Source organism: Gorilla gorilla, chromosome 3, assembly GCF_029281585.2.
Source record: "Gorilla gorilla gorilla isolate KB3781 chromosome 3, NHGRI_mGorGor1-v2.1_pri, whole genome shotgun sequence".
In the NCBI taxonomy this organism is placed as follows: Eukaryota; Metazoa; Chordata; class Mammalia; order Primates; family Hominidae; genus Gorilla; species Gorilla gorilla.
This window is the reverse complement of record NC_073227.2, coordinates 137,764,067-137,782,139: the sequence shown is the minus strand read 5'-3', so window position 1 is coordinate 137,782,139 and position 18,073 is coordinate 137,764,067. Positions and strand designations below refer to the sequence as shown.

The following is an 18,073-nucleotide window of genomic DNA, read 5'->3' as shown; positions in this document are numbered from 1 at the left end:
GGAGTGCAATGGTGCCATCTCGGCTCACCGCAACTTCTGCCTCCCAGATTCAAGCAATTCTTCTGCCTCAGCCTCCAGAGTAGCAGGGATCATAGGCATGCGCCACCACACCTGGGTAATTTTGTATTTTTAGTAGAGATGGGGTTTCTCCGTGTTGGTCAGGCTAGTCTCGAGATAGGTAGATTTTTTATCCTCACCCTCCTACCCATCCTCCATCCTAAAGTAGGCCCTGGTGTCTATTGTTCCTTTCTTTGTGTCTATATGTACTCTGTGTTTAATTTATTCTTATAAGTGAGAACAGATGGTGTTGGGTTTTCTGTTCCTGAATTAGTTCACTGAGGATAATGGTCTTCAGCTTCATCTATGTTGTTGCAAAAGACATTATCTTATTCTTTATTTTGGCTTCATAGTATTCCATGGTGTATATGTACCACATTTTCTCTATCCAGTCTACCACTGATGGGAATTTAGGTTGATTGCATGTCTCTGCTATTGCGAATAGTGCTGTGATTAACTTATGAATCCATGTGTCCTTAAGGTTGAACAATCTATATTCCTTTGGATTGCTAATGGGATTGCTGGGTCAAATGTGTGTAGGTTTGGGGTTCTCCTTTGAATCAGTTATTGCACTTCACAGTTTCCTCAGAATTATGTATCAGGAACACTGGCAAGAATTTGTAAACAGATCCAAAACTCATCCTTGAGTATTAAGAGTGAGAGGATTATCTCTCCATGGAACAATTCAGTTTCATGTCTATAGACAAGAATTATTTTGCATTTCTATTAATTATCTACCACTTAACAGAGTTGCAAAGAAGCTTATAGAATCAAAATAATGTAATGTGAAATGTGCCATAAATAATGCATAGTTTTCATTGAAGCACAGATCTTTTCCCACATGTCGTGTATCTATTAGTTCACCAGACCTAATTTGTAATATTTATGGAAAATATAGTCAGAGTAATAGTAGGACCAATAGTAGTTATATCAGTAAAGAACTTACCATCAGATAATAACTTTTTTAAAGGTTAAAAATATGTCTTTCACACAAATATAAAGTAAGCATATGTCAATGATGTTTAATTTCTTTATGATATTAAATATATATTATTTCTTCAAGTATTATATCATTTATAACTTATATTAGTTTTTTGACTCTCTTCTGTGTTGCATTGATCAATTTGTCAGTGTATCATAATATAAATTTTTATTACTATAAAAATAATATTTTGGCATATAGTAAAAAATAACCACATTAATAATGTTTACTTATTCCTTTCAATTCTTGTATGATATGGTAACAGAATAAGTTACATAGTTTTAATTTGCTTATAGAATTTAAAGGATTTTTTTTTCCGATTCATGGGGTTACTTTCAGTAGCTTAGTATGGGTAGAGAAGTCTAACATTTTTTTATTTACCCTAATTGGTTTGACCTATTTTTCAAATTGGAATTTCTATTTCTTGTTAAAAATAGAAATAGAAAAATGCTGCAGATATTTCAATAGTGTTTCAAAGCCTGGGAGACAGAGCTAGAGGATTTATCAAGCTCAGCTCACCTAATACACACACCCAGCTTCCTACCATCACTTCCACCCTGAGCCTAAGGGTCTGTCCATCTGTTTCTTTCATGAAATCCAGGGGAAATTGTTATTTTCTCAAGAGCTTAGAGATTTAGTGTGTGCGGGTGTGTGTGTGTGTGTGGTTCCCTTTTCTATATGGACAAAGTTTATTATTATTTTTTACATTTCTCTCAGCTCATGCCCACAAAGAAAGTTTAAATACTAAAGATGAAGGATCACAGCAAGTCCTGAAGGTTTAAGAATCCAAAGTAAAGATTGACGGTTATATCTGTAGTTTGTGTTCAATGAGAAAATAAGTAAAAATTAAAATAAGTCCTTCATGCTATTTAGAGTTTTCTAGTAAGAAATACACACTAACTTACTGAATATTTTATTTAAATTTTTATTCTCTAATTTCATTCACTTTAAAAAGGTAAAAGACAGTACTTATTGATGAGAAGAAAATAAGGAATTTAGTTAAGCCAGAACATAAGATATATATTTACACATTTCTTATTATTCGAGAGAGCATGGAGTTAAAAATTTTAAGATCAAAGTTAGTGTTTAACAAAGGTCATTGCAATTTTTTTCTGATCTTCTTATGTTATACAAAGTCAAAATTAATGACTCATAATAAACAAACTATTTTGTGTACTTATTCTTCATCATAATGGTTTTTACTTCTATGCTTGCCTAGTATTGGAAAATATCTGCATAATCCATTTGAGAGGAAATAAAATATTTCTAGATTACCCATTTTTTAAAGTGAAAAATTTTGCAAAGTTATCAAATGGAGAAATCACTAAAGAGTAAATATTTAACAAACATCACATTAAGAATTTTAAGCACAAGATATTAGTCTTAGCGTTTTCATATCATCCTATCGATTCCTCAATGCAAAGCCGAACTCACTTTAGGGGTATCCTAAATAAAAAAATATATTATGAATCAATATTTATTTTTATGGAATAATTGTCACTATGTAGCTGAACATTCAATCTAAGATATAAAGAATAAATATTTAAGTTCGTATATTTATTAGTTTTCTATTGCTGCAGTAACAAAGTACCACAAAACTAGCATAGTAGAACAAATATATTGACTTACAGTTTTGTAAGTAAGAATTCTAGAAGGGTGCAGCTGGTTTTTCAACTCCAGGTCTGACAAGGTCAAAATCAAGGTGCCCTTTGGCCTGGGCTCTTATCTGGAGTCCCTGAGGGAAGATTTGATGTTTAATTCTTTTCCCTTACCAGACTGAATGTTCCAAGGAGGTCATGTCAACAGTTAAAGTCCGCCATTTTGCCTCTTAGTGCGCATGTGTGAGCCCTCTCATCCAGCTCCTGAGATCTTATCAGGAAGCTGCTGATCACCAGCTTCAGGTGTTTCTATTTATTGGGAGACAGTCTTTCCCTGGCACCAGTTGCAACCAATTATTACTTTAGAGAGACAGTTTAACAACTGCCTGACCATCACCTGATGGTCAGGTGATGGTCAGGGAGAAGTATTGTTGGCAGAATTCAATTCCCTGTAGTTGTAATGCTGAGGTTCCCCATTTCCTTGCTGCCTGCCTTTCTGGGACTTCTCTTAGCTCTTTAAGGCCACCTGCTTTCCTCATCATATTGCCTCCTGCCTTGTTGAGCCAGCAAAGGGACAAGTGCATTTTATACTTCTAAACTCTCACTCCTCCTATTGCATCTCTTCTGGCTCCAGCTGAAGAGAGTTCTCTTTTTTTAAGGATTCCTGTAACAATGTTACAGTAGGTAGCTAGTCAGACATAAGCAGAGTGGAGAGGGACCCCACTCACTGGGAATGTCAGATGACCATCAGGTGATGGTCAGGCAGTTGTTAAACTGTCTCTCTAAAGTAATAATTGGTTGCAACTGGTGCCAGGGAAAGACAGTCTCCCAATAAGTAGAAACACCTGAAGCTGGTGATCAGCAGCTTCCTGATAAGATCTCAGGAGTTGGATGAGAGGGCTTACACATGCGCACTAAGAGGCAAAATGGCAGACTTTAACTGTTGACATGACCTCCTTGGAACATTCAGACTGGTAAGGGAAAAGCACCTCAAGTGAGCATGTGTGCAATTCCAGTAAAATTGGAAACAATTGGACTCAGTGAATAACCTTTAGTGGAGATATTTTCTCATAATTTATTAATAAAAAACTTTATATAGAATGTTTCAAATTTTCCGATGAAGGTTTAAAATTAACACATGTATCATGTAATTGTATGTACATGAGTTTTCTGTTTGCTAAGAATTTCTATTTATTTTCTAACTCTCTTTCATAGATAATATTTTTTGGCTGCTTGGAGTACATGATCTCTCTCGAAGAGCAAATTCTATGTCAGAGGTTTATGGGTTGCCTTCCCTTGAATAATGTTGCCTTAGGTTGAATTTTTCCTGTTCTAGGGCAACATAATATGAGATAGTCCAGCTTCTTATCTGTGTGATATCTCTGGATAAAGAAAAATATAGTAAAATAATTGAATAAGAAATAAACAATGCTCTTAGATGTTTTGACAGCAATGTTAAAAGTCTCATGACTCATCTTACCTCTATTCCTTTCTGCTTTGTTAAGCTAGTAATGTTTAAATTTTTGACCAATTCCACCATTAGAAACACATTTTTCATCATGACCCAATACAGACAAACACAAAATACTTCTGCAAGTCTCTACATTATATACATAATACATTTCCTACTTTTACTATTCATATTTTTACTGCTGTTTTATTTTACTATTTCACTAAAAATTCTTATTGGAACTAACCAAACTGAATTTATAACCTATTTATAGAGAACTACCTGTAATTGGAGCGAAAAAAATCTTCTTTTGGAAACTCCTTAAGATAAAGTCTGCCTTACTGCACCCTATTGAGGTGAGGATTTCTTCAGAAGATCCCACAGGTATGGAGTGTGGAAATAGACTTTACTTCTCAAAATTGGTGACCTCTACTCCTCTCCTGTTTCAAGCTACTTTTCCATTGAATATTTATTTTTCCTAGTGTAGCAGTATAAGCAGAGTCCTTCACTGTCTTTTTGCAAATTCGACAAGTATTAAAGGTTTTCAATTTCCTAAAGACCTTTCTTTCGAAGAGGTTTTCCTTCCAGAGATTAATGGATAATAATGTAATAAGCTGTATCACCAATGTGTAAAGTAGAAATGAGGTAATCCCTTTTATCCCCACCATAAAGTGTTATGGCCAACATCCATGTAACAAAAGACAGGTTAATAAGAGAAAAGTATAACAAATTTATTACATACACAGGTGTGCATGGGAGTCATACAAATTATAAAAACTGAAGAGAAGAACCAGATGGTTGGTGCAAAATACCCTCTTTACTGGGGAGAGGAAAGTGGGGTGCATAGGAATAGAAAACTTTCAGGGGAAATGAATGGTTGCAGTAGACATAAACATTAACTTGTAAATGATTCTCTTTAAAATTGGAATGAAACTGAGAGGCAGATACTATCTTGTGAAATAGTGCATCCAGATGTGGTTGCATTCCTCAGTCTTCTATGATAGATAATAAGACTTTAGGCAGGGGATGGAAAGCAATTTTGTTCCTCTTTGGAAGTCAAGGATCTCGATAGATAAAATAACTTCAGAGAACGGCGTTATCCTGTGCCTTGGGAGGACCAGAAGATTGAATGACAGGAAGGTGGGGGAAGATCAGAGAGATCTTGAGGCTGCTTCTTTAGTTCAATATGTAAAAACGCTGTATTTTGGGATATTGTTTCTGGACCCCAACAATTGCATACCATAATTTACCATATTTCTTACTCTTTATACCTCTGAATTTTCACTTCCATCAACTTCAAATGTTCTGTAGCTCATTTCAAATTAACAGTGTCCCTCAGAATCTCTTGTCTGAAATGCACTATAAGGCCTCAATTTTTACATCAGCAAGAAAGTTATTCTATTTAACATAATTAGAAAATGAATTTACCGGGAAACAAAGAACATGATTCAGAATCAAGAGGAAAATTGAACAACTTAGTTTTGAAAATGAGAAAGAACCAAGGGAAACTAATTTACCTCTACACAATTCAACACCATGCTAAACAAGATCTAGGCAAAGACGTTGCTGCCCTCAGTAGTGGTGCCACACGTTTAGGATGAGGCCACAACTGCTTATATTCAAGGAATCTTTCACTGACATGCCTTTTTGAATCCTTCTGGAGTCAAGATCACGGGAACAACTAAGTTCAGATCCTACGCAGTAAAGCACCATGTGATATTTATTTTCTTTTAAATTATATCTATGGATACTTCTGCTTTTTTACATAATTATTTTGAAGTATAATCTGGCATTTAAAAATTGTTATTTTTATCCCTCTCCCTTTCTTTCTGTCTCTTTTTCTTTCTCTCCCTTCACTCGTTCCTTCCTTTTTTTAAAATCCATGTTGTTTTAATGCTAGTCACAACTTATCTTCAAGAAGAAAATAATGCTAAATAAACTGATACGTGTAGACATGCAGCAGGGGAATGATCTAGGGAGCAGGAGGCTTTGCTGCAGGCCAGCTGTCTCACAGCACATTTTCAATCACGCCGTTGTAGGTTCAACCTAGGGAAAGACGCTTCAGTTCACTGTGCATAGATTCCATGTTTTCAGCAACCCCTCAGATCATATGTTTGTGCAATTTCATAACTTAGCATTTAAATATTTCCCTTCTTCCCTAAATGTGATCATTAGGGATAAAAGCCAAACGCCTCTTTCTGTCTTTTCTTCCATCCTGTCACCAGCGGTATGCAGATTCTTTCTTGTCATTTCAGCAGCATTCCTGCCCTTTCTGCATTTTCCCTTACTTACCCTGGAAAAATGTGCAAATAATATTTGCCAGAATACGCTGCCAGCTGTTTCCAGTTGAGATGCTGTCAAGGATAGATACTCGTACAAGCTGTGGAAGGCAGGAAGGGAAAAGCCATTCTTTTCTCCTATGACAGTGGCAGACAGATGTGTGAGCTGACAGCAGAAAACAGACATGAGGTTCCCAGTAGCCTACAGGCATTTGCTGGTGAATCACCCGCTGGGGTGCTGCAGGGTGCAGAGATCATTAGCAGTATTTTTCTATGATTGATGCACACAAGACAATGATCATTAACAATGTCATCCTCAAATATGATCAATAATGTGAACAATAAAACTTAAACACTCATTATTCAAATTGACAATAGACTAGCCAGTTTTCTTCTCACAGGTTTGACAGTTCACTGAGATTTTGACAAATTATTAAATAAAATGATTTAACTCTTTCTATGTATATATATCCTTAATGTAAACATTAAATACTACTACTCCATGTGTAATACAAAATAATTCTTTAGAATATATAGAGTTCTGAAATATTATTATAAATGTAAAATTTTCAATTTGAACAATCTTTAAATGGGTAAAATACAGACAGATTTTCAGTGTTAGTTGAAGCATAAATATTGTTAACGTAAACTAAGATTGTCAGACATTTAAAATTAATGCAGACCAATAACCTCCCCAAATCCATTATGTCTGGAAAATATATGTTTCAGTTAACACTTGTAAAAATGTATTTGTGACCGTCAACTTACAAATACTAAGAAGATATAGAGATAATTTATAATTTACCTCAAGTTTTTGAATATTTAGTTAAAACTTACTGTTTTTTTTAATTTAATTTTTTATTTATTTGAGACAGAGTCTCACTCTGTCGCCCAGGCTGGAGTGCAGTGGCACGATATTGGCTCACTGCAACCTCTGCCTCCCAGGTTCCAGTGATTCTCCTGCCTCAGCCTCCGGAGTAGCTGGGAATACAGGTGCATGCCACCATGCCCAGCTAATTTTTGTATTTTTAGTAGAGACGGGGTTTCACCATGTTGGTCAGGTTGGTCTCGAACTCCTGACCTCCTGTGATCCACCCACCTTGGCCTTACAAAGTACTGGGATTACAGGCGTGAACCACTGCATCCAGCCTAAAATTTTAAACATTTAAGTAAACTGCAACAGGAATTGATGTTAAATTTAATAAGACAATCTCTTTTTAAGCAAAATTTATAGCAGTCACATCACTCAGTGGGATAGGTTTTAATTCAAAATTTAATAATAGGTAATTTCTTTTCTAAAAAGCCTCAAAATTTGCTGCTATTTTATGTTGCTGTAATATTACAAAAAAAGAAAAGAGACTTGTAGCAACGTTTTCTTTTCTTTTTCTATATGATCTTACATAAGAAAGACATTATAATGTAATCACAAAAGCTTTTAATCATGGAAATCACCAGTATGTAATGCTTTTTTATTCAATAAACTCAACTTTTCAAGGATGTGCCAAAAGAATGTAAAACTAATTATTGAATTATAAATTAAAATTTTCCATCTTATGTAAAGAGAGAAATAGAAAGGGCAGCTAATTACTGCTGTCCTGTATTGTTATGCATTTGCTAATAGAATTCCATTCTCCTGGAGAGGTCTAAAGATATCAAGGCAGTGCTTGGGTTATGAAAGTGAATTGAAATCCAATATCACTCCATGAGTTACATTTGCAAACTTAGAAAATATAATTTAGAAACATTTTGAAACTTTTAAGAAGGTCTAAGGCAAGTTCAGAGGTATATATTTTCAGGCTTTGATGAACACAATGCATAGTAGAGAACATTTTTAAAGCATCATTTGCAAATAGTAATAATTTTTAATTTTCATGTGTATGTATTAAAATCAGACAGAGTTCATGTGGAAATGCAGTATGCGAGTAATGCCTTTTATACTTATAATCCCTTCCAAATGTCATCATGGGCTCTTATTTTTATATCCTTGACATGTGGTAGTTCCTCAAAAAAAGGAAGAAGTGAAAAAATAATCCCTCAGTTATGGAAACCATTCCAATAGTTTTGTGTTTATATGATGGACTGATAGTCTGTTACAACCCTGTGGGTTCTTCTTGCCTGCCCCACAGAAAAAGTCAGTACACTGACAAAACAGGTGTTACAGCAGAGAAAAAGTTGAATAATCCCAAGGCCATCTAGCAAGCAGGAAGGGAGATGTCTCTAAAACCTGCCTCCCCAGGAATTTGGAGACTAGGATTTTTAAGGATTGTTTGGCAGGCAGGGGGCTTAGAAATGGGTTCTACTTATTGGTTGGGTTGGAGATGAAAGCACAGAAATGCCAAAACTGTCTTTATGCATGAAGTCCGTTTCTGGGTGGGGGTCACCTGTCTGGGTGGTGTCAGTTGGTCCTCTGGAATGCAAAGTCTGAAAAGTATCTCAAACATCAGGCTTAGATTGTTGTGATCAATAGGAGCAATTGGGAAAGTTACAAATCTTATGACTACTGGCTACTGACTCCTGAATAGTAAGCAATTACAAAAATGCAAGTTAGAAAACAATGACTACTTATCATTTAACTATGCCTAAGTCTTAGCAGAATTCAGGCCCCTATCATCATTCTCACCTTGTGGCCTTTCATTAGTTTTGCAAAGATGGCTTCAGTCTGTGAACAAGGACTGGGGTGGATGGGGCTAGTTTTGGGAAGTAACTATTATCATCCTTGGTTTAAAGTTAAACTATAAACTAAATTTCTCCCATAGTTAGACTGTGCAAGGATGAGCAAGACAATTAGCTTGTGAGATTAGAAACAAGATAAAGTTGGTTATATTCAATTTTACTCACTTATAATTTTGCACTGGCAGTTTCAAATTCATGATGATGGTTTTCAAATTTATCTTTTAGATTATATCTTATATATGAATGTGTTTATTCCATTATACTTAATCGTCATGTTATTACCTATAGAGTTTATCTTATTTCTTCAGGCATCTTCTACCACCAGTAGTCCATATCACACAACAATGCAGATGCTTTTTTTTTCTCTCTCTCTTTTCTTTTTTTTTTTTTTTGAGATGGCAGAGTCTTGCTCTGTCGCCCAGGATGGAGTGCAGTAGCTCGATCCCTGCTCACTGCAACCTCTGCCTCCCAGGCTCAAGTGGTTCTCCTGCCTCAGCCTCCTAAATAGCTAGGACTACAGGCGAGCACCACTATGCCTGGCTACTTTTTTTTTCTTTTGTATTTTTAGTAGAGACAGGGTTTCACCATGTTGGCCAGGCTAGTCTCAAACTCCTGACCTCAGGTGATCCACCTGCCTCGGCCTCCCAAAATGCTGAGCTTACAGGCGTAAGCCACGGCGCCTGTCCTGCAGATGTGTTTTTGATCAGACTTTCAAAGACCTCACATCACTAATTTAATGGTGTGTTCATTTTTGTTTCTTTGATCCTTTAAATCAGTGAGGTAGTGTCTTTTCAGCCTTTTTCACATTTCTTCTCCTATGCCTTATTGTTCAAATAAGACTAGTAAATCTCCTCCAAACCATATATTCAGCATTTTTTTGCTTTCATTTAACTTATGTCCCTCTTTTGCTAGGATTGACAATCCACTCATCTGAAACCAATAAAAATCCTTCTGATGACCTTTCTGTGCTTACATGGGAGATTACTGCCTTATTGAAGATTCTTCTCAATTATTCACTTTCTCCTTTGAAATCTGTAAGACATACATATCAATCTTTCTTGTGGCATTTAATTTTCTTTAACTTTTTAATGGTGCTTTCATTTTATTTTGAATTATAGGTGTTTATTAATATTGTATTGACATATATTATAGCCTATTAAAGATAGCAGACTATCGTATTTAAATTAGCATTTATAAAATTTAATGTACTAAGATAATTACCTTTTATTTGTGAATCATGGCAATTACTCTTTTTTACAACTATTATGAAAAAAAATCAATATATCTTTAAGTACATGCACGTGAAGGAAAAAACAATTGGTTTTTATAGTAGAGACACCGTTGTCTCATAATGATTGTAATTTCAGGTTTCACACTCAGAGAATACCTGTAGAACAAAACAGATAGATATAAAACTAAAATTATAAACTTTTTCACTTCTAGCTTTCTCCTATATTTATTCATTTTTGATTTAAATGAATATACTCAAGATCTTTCAAATCATTTAAATGTAGAAACTATAATATCTGTTGTGTTTTTATCACCCTGCTCCTTGTATACAATCAGCTATCACCCTTCCTTTATCACAGTTCTGGAATGAATTGTGGGAACTTCATTTCGGGGTTTCTACTGAAATATACACTATGCATTTGAGCAAATACAAAAAGAGAACACCTGCATGGAAGGCTTAGAAAAGATTGTGGTTCAAGATAGAAAAATTGGAAGTGGTATCCCTTTTTTCTCACAGATGCAGAATGACACCAGGCCTTATTGTTTGGTAAACGAAGGATCACCTGAAATTAACCCCTTATTTGCCCTCATCAAGGTATCTTTTTGTGCAGGCCACAACATGAACAACTATACATGGAAGTTTCGTTTAACATGGCCCCTCCCTAATATTATTCCTATCCCTAATATTATTCCTATCTCTAATATTATTCTTTATGCTGTTTTACAGTATTTGTCATTAGCATTGAAATGATTTTCTCTTTGACCCTCTATTAGAGTTATCACTGTAATGCACAGGTTGTTTTCCTTCTTTCATTGTAAGACCTTTGGGTGATGGTCCTCAAGTATCCTTGACAGGCTTAAATAGTTCTGCTTCATCATTCCTTTTGTTTTATTCTCTGTCTGCTTCCCTTTTTCCTGTATTGCAGTTTATTCTCTTTCATTATTCCATCCTTTATATATTTTAGTACACCCTTTATTGTCAATTTTTTTTAGTTTCCAGATATATAGATTTTTAATTAGATATATAATCCCAATTATATGTTAATTGAAATTATATATAAATTTATATAAATACTTATAAATATATAATATTTAATTAAACATATTGAGAGAGAGAGAGAAAAAAAAGGTCTTGCTCTGTCACCCAGGCTTGAGTTCACTGGTGCAATTATAGCTCTGCAGCTTCGAACTCCTGGGCCTAAGCGACTTTTCTGTGATGACAGACATGAACCACCTTGCCTGGCTCTCTACTTGTTATTAGCAGCTCTGAGACTGTCTAGGGGCCTGTGGCCTGCCTATGTGACTTTCAAGTTCTCTCCATTGAGGGCTTAGTGGGGCATGCATAATGGGTGCCTCATGACTCTCAGGCTGAGAGACTTGTTTTTCTTTCCCAAATTAAGAAGATCTCTGCTTGTCCAATACAGTAACTTCTGGCAGTATGTGACATTTAAATTAATTTAAATACATTAAATTAATTAAAGTGTCATTCTTCAGTCACACTGACCTTATTTCAAGTGCTGAAGATATCACAGATATAGAGTATCTCCAGAATTGCAATGTCTATTGGACATTACTGCTGTAGTGCGTAACATACAAAGCCCTCACATGTTTTCACCTACATTTGTTAAAACTCTTGTCATGCAATGTTTTTAAGGCATCCTTTTTAGTGGTGTATTACATATTATTCATGAACTGATGATCCAGCCTTTAAACAATGTTTTTTTGTTTGTTATCCATAGAAGTGAGTTAACTACTTTTTACACTATTTCCCAGTAGAATACATACACAAATTCTTATGATATAATATCAATATAATTTCAGATAAGAGCAAATAACCTCTTTATAATTTGGAAATAATAAAACCTATGAGTTTACTTGTATATAGAGAGAAGGTAGTGAAGACAGCAATATGGGTGCAGATGCCTTTAAAAGCTTTGTTTACCTCTAGCCAATAAAACTTGTGATTCTCTTACTTCTTTGTAAATGTGCTAGATTAGCACAAATTGATATGCCATATATGCCATAGTAAACCCTGCCTCTGACAAATATTTTTGATCATATATGAAGCAGGATTTGGCAAATTTAGAACTATCCTTTGTATACCTACTAATCATTCACAGAAGAGTTTAATATAAATTATTTTATTCTCATAATGTTGTACATAACTGTAATGTTATTCCTGTATGCATATAGAAACTGAGGTTCAAATTGGTTAAGTAATAACATGAAGATCATATATGCAATTAGAATACATCAAACATAGGACTTCTTTGCAAGTCTAAATTGCTTTTTTTGTATTTTAAAAATATCAATTTTTCAATACCTTTTATCACTTTATTGACTTGTTATTCTTCAATGCAAGAAAATTACACATTTTGAAACATGCTTTCTGAATACCACAGTAATATTTGCAAAATGAGAAAAAAAATCTACTTGATACTTCATTAGCAATAAAGTTACAAGATTCAAATAATCTTTCACCATAAAGTTTAAGTTGATGCGTAAATCATTTATTCATTACTTTGACAATCAGCTAGACAATAGCTGTTTTCCATGTACTAAGCTAAGGTTTGAACATAAGAAAATAAATGATTTGCTACCACTGACCATGTAACAGCAGAAATGGGGTGACTGCTTTCAAACTTAAATAAATTCTTTCTCAATAGAGAAAGGACATTTAAATTCTTTCTCAATAGAGAAAGGGCGTTTACCTAGAGAGATATAATCAATGGGGTGTTGCAATCAATACTATGACATGAACAGAAGAAGTTTATGCTGAGTGGAAAGTGGCATGCTAAACATGTAGAAAGATTTGCTTTAAGTATCAACAAAGGTACTAGACTTGAACACCAAATTTTAGATAGATAATAAAGCATATACTGAAGAAAAAAATGCTTGGAATGTTCATAACAGCAAATTATTTTTTTGTAAAAAAGTAAAGATACTAATTAAATTACCTAACAGTGGCTTAAAATAAAGCATTTTGATAGAAAGTGATGGGAAATAACATTAGAGAGATATGTCAGATAATGAAATTTCCTACATAGGAAGCAAAGGACAACTTCGTTAGCACAGAATCACTGGACATTTTTACATAGGAGAGTGATTTGATAAAATTAATGTTTTACATACATGATTCTAGACCCGAATTTAGCAAGTTTTTGGAAAAGGATACCAGACTAACACCATGAGGATTATGCCTAAGAACTTTGGAAGCTACTTCTTTTATCTAAGAAGTAGCGCAGATGCTAGCAAAGAGAAAAATTCTAGTTGAAAGACATTTAGAGGTATCTTTGGAAGTTTTTAGAGATTGGTTTGATTCAGTTGGGCATTAGTTTCCAGTTTATAAACTTGGAAAATTATTTTAAGATATTTTCAGCCACACATAACAGAGGACTCTACTCAAAGTGGCATATAATAAGGCAAAGGGTCATCATACAGAATAATAAGTTCCAAAGTTGTGGTAACAGTGGATTAATTCAGTGACTTAATAGAGTCAAGTGCTCTGGTTCTTTCCAGTTTGTTTTCTCTGCCATTCTCTGTTGCCAGCTTTATTTCTCATTCTAGGTGCCTTCATGGTTATAGCATCTTACATTTCCTGACACAACATTCATAAAAGTAAAGCAGAAGACAGTTTGTCATGTCTTCTTCAGGTCCAAGGGAACTCTTCCCGTACCGCATCCAACAGATTTTTCCATAAGGACATAAGTCCTATTAACAAGAACTGCTTTATTTGCCCAGAGAGGTGAATGGCATCATTGTGACTGGTAGGTTAGTTAAGACCTATCCCCTGCAGGGACTTATGTGAAAGGAAACAATCTTTTTGTCATTTACAGATATAGTATCTGGAAATGTTGAACAGATCACTGATGCTCTTTTCATATATGTATAGATACACTTATTTATTTATAAATATATATACATTATATTTATATAATATACACATTATATATTTATAAATATAATTATAAGTATAATCTTATATTTATATAATATATCATATATTTATATTTAATTTATATTATTAATATATCATATATTTATATTTAATTTATATTATAAATATATATTTATTTTATACATATAAATACATAATAAATATATATTTTAAAATATATATTTTTTTGAGACAATGCCTTTCTGTGTTACTCAGGTTGGAATTCAGTAGCATGATCACAACTCAGTGCAACCTGGATTTCCCTGGCTCAGGCTATCCTCCCACCTCAGCCTCCTGAATAGTTGGGACTACAGGCATAGTTGTAGAGATGAGGTCTCACTATGTTGCCCAGGCTGGTCTCCAATTCCTGAGCTCAAGTGATCCTTCTGCCTTGGCCTCCCAAAGTGCTGGGATTACAGGCATGAGCCATAGTGTCCAGATTATTTCCATTTGTAAAATATATTTTCTTTTTGCTTGTTGTTTCTGACAGTGGGGAAGGTAGGTAAATTTGTTTCTTGTTACCCTTTACCTCCACACTCTATATGTTCTTATTTTATATTTCCTATAGCTTTGTCAGATAGTTTTTTTGACCTGAACTTCCACCTCTTTAATTTTAGTTTTACATTAATTTATAAACTCATATTCATGTATTTTTATGCTTTCTGATTTTCTGGGAAAGTGTATAATTCTTCATTTACTTACTCAAACATTTTGCACATATATTTTAAAAGCCTGTGTCTGATAACTGCAGTTTGTAAAGTTCTGGCTTTATACTCTCTTGACTTCTGATCACGGTAACTACCCTCGTTGAGTACTTGTTTAGTTAGATTAAGCGATACATAATTAATATAAAAATTTGTCAACATAGTTGGCCTAAAATGTTGTCACATTAGGTTTGCTTCTGTGGACCTTTGACATACAAAAAAACTCACATCATTTAATAGTATTTCAATGATCCAAATATTTTAAAGTTGGGGTTTAGACCCTTTCAGGATCAGTTGCTTTCAGGTTTATGCTTACACTTAGTTGTATAAAAATACCTTTTGAGGTATCAATTAAAGCCTGGGATATTTAGTGGGAAACTCGTTTTTGAAAATCCTAGAATAATGTTTCAGATTGCTTAGGCTGTAGTTCTCTATCAGGTACTATTTTTTTTTCAGAGACTATTTGGCATTGTATGGAGACAATTTGGTTGTCACAGTTTGGTAGAGAATGGGTATGGCTATTAGTATCTAATATCTAGAGACCTGGGATGCTGTTAAACATTCTACAACGCACAGGACAGCACTCACAACAAAGAATCATCAAGTGCAAAATTCTAATATTGCCAAGGTTGAAAACCCCTGTCTTAGACCTAGGAGACTGAAAAGTTATTTTCAGCTTTCCAGCTTCTCAGTGGCTTCTTTTTGAATCTGCAGAACCCAGCAGAAAATATCTCCAAATGCCATGCTCACACCTCTAGCTTTCTTTATTTTTTTAGTTCCTGTCCATAAGTCTTTATTGTCTTGCTAAGTATCCCAGCTTTTAGCCTGATCATCTATTTTTCTTTTAGATCTCCTGATTGACAAGTTCTTCTCAGTAGGAGAACAGCTACTAGACAGAGGCTTGAAGTTCTGCAGGCCCTTGGCATTTAAATATTCCCCTACACATTAAAATGCACCCATTTCCTATATCAAAATAAACTGTTTGCTGTAAAATTTTGAAATCATGTTTAAAATTTTCCTTTTGGAATAATTTGACTCTAGTCATCAAAACTGTATAAAGTAACAAATTATATAAATGTCAAATGTCATACTTTGTAGACATGTTAAAATTAACAAATTTTGGATCTTTCGTTTTTACTTTGATATTTAGAGAAAAATTTTTCTTCTTTCAAACTTCGAACATTTTTCTCCTATGTTTAGAAAATGATATAAAAACTTTATAATTTCACGGAGTTCTATTATTTTTATGTCCCTATACTAACTGCTATATTTTAAATTTGTCACATAGTAGTACTCTAAAGGAAAATAATATGTCAGTGGCATATGCCAATCACTCAGATATGAAGTAATTTCGGTGCTGTGATTTTAAGACTTGTAACTAAATTTCATTTAACGATCTCACAGCAGCATATATCATTGCCAACATATATTTGACAGAAGTAATTCTCTTATCTTTAAAACACTAATTGTAACAAGCATGTTTCAATAAGCTCATGATTCAAAATATCTCAGGTTAGTCTGTGAATTGACTACCCAATGCATTGTATATTTCAAAGCCTCACCAGGCCCATTCGAAGAAATGGGAATTAAAAAGCTAATGTTAGGGCAAAGAATCCTTAAGTGTTATGTTATCTAAATTAGATATATGTAATTTAGAGGCACCTCGTATTTGCTTACTTTTAAACTTAAAAAATTTTTTCTCAATTGTTATCATCGGTTTTTATGGTTAGAAATTCCAAAATACTATAGTTCCATTAATTTGCTCTATTTTTTTTCCAAGATGCTAGGTGCAATTATGTTGCAGACACAATTATTTAAGTGTCAATGCTTGAAACTTCTCCTTCTTGTTCTTATTTTCTTATATTTTTGATCATATTTATATACTGTTCAACATTGCTGAGCCTACACTACATTTTGCCAATAATCTGATTAAACTCTAGAAACTCACATAAGGCTAGCAGTCAATAAAATCAGCAGAAACCTGAAAGGCTAACCTTTCATATAAGTATAGCATGTGGATGTCAGTGTGTTCATAGATACCGAGTTGAAGAGTGACCTCTGAAAATTCATGTAATGTTCACTCAGAAACTTATAAGAAGAAGGAAATTTGGACATTGATGTCCAGACACACAGAGATAGCACAAGGTAATGGTGGAGGCAGAGACTGATGTGATGTTTGTCAAGCCAAGGAATGCCAAGTACTGTTAACAAGCATCAGAAGTTAGAAGAGTCAATGCAGGCTCCTCTAGAGCCTTCAGAGAGAGTTTGACCCTGTTAACGTCTTGATTTAGAGACTCCAGCCTCCGCAATTTTGAGGGAAAACATTTCTGTTATTTTCAGCCATCCAGTTTATGTAATGTATTAGGCCATCCCTAAGAAACTAGCACAGTACTCATCTAGTATTATAAACTGAATATTATGTTATGTTACTGTTTTATATTTCAATTTTATACATAAAATATTATGGCCAATAGAAATTTTGAGAAGTTTCTCACTCAGAGTATAAGCATGTTTATACAAATGCACATCTACACATTTGTACTGATATTTTCTGGTTCTGAAACTCAATACATTTCATAAGAACTGATTTGATTTGATTTTACCACAGATGGGCATTTTTAATTAATGACAGAATACAGTTTTTTGTTGTGGTTGAAGCAATTCATTTACTTTTACATTCAACTTCAGAATAATATACCACATATTCAAAAAATGTGTATTTATGGAGCCTTGAAAATGGAATAACAAGAAGTAATAATTCCTTATTTTATTTTATCAGAGGCTACATTTAAGCCTCACTGCAAAATAATTTACCCCAGTCTATGCTAAACCAGTTATAATCTTACAGTGAAGCCACTAAATGCAAATCAAACTTCCTGTAGGATTTCTACATCTCTTTGTTGGCAAATTGAATTTGTAATTAAATCTGTTAGTTATTTATTTCAGAGTGACTTATCCATATATTTTTCTAATTAAATATTTATATACTTAAAATTACATATTTGATCACAGTGAAATGATTTGAGACCTTACTGAAATACACATACCAACAAAACTTAAAATTTTGAGCTAATTATTAAAGCCTGGGGCAAATGACATTTGATTTCAAAATGTGGATAGTTATAATCTTTATAGTATAAATTATCTTTCTGCTTGGCCAAAT

The 18,073-nt window shown here is 33.9% G+C and overlaps 2 long non-coding RNA genes across 2 annotated transcripts in view; one reads left to right on the top strand and one right to left on the bottom strand.

Annotated features, from left to right (window-relative positions):
• LOC129532959 (uncharacterized) overlaps positions 1 to 2,873 on the bottom strand; it is a 28,826-nt gene extending 25,953 nt beyond the window's left edge. The window contains exon 1 of the long non-coding RNA XR_008678938.2: positions 2,669 to 2,873. This is a non-coding gene — a long non-coding RNA (uncharacterized lncRNA). The remainder of the gene's footprint in view (positions 1 to 2,668) is intronic.
• A 678-nt stretch (positions 2,874 to 3,551) lies between these two features.
• The window catches only part of LOC129532964 (uncharacterized), a 46,432-nt gene continuing 31,910 nt past the window's right edge, over positions 3,552 to 18,073 (top strand). The window contains exons 1-2 of the long non-coding RNA XR_008678947.1: positions 3,552 to 3,611; positions 4,362 to 4,471. This is a non-coding gene — a long non-coding RNA (uncharacterized lncRNA). The remainder of the gene's footprint in view (positions 3,612 to 4,361; positions 4,472 to 18,073) is intronic.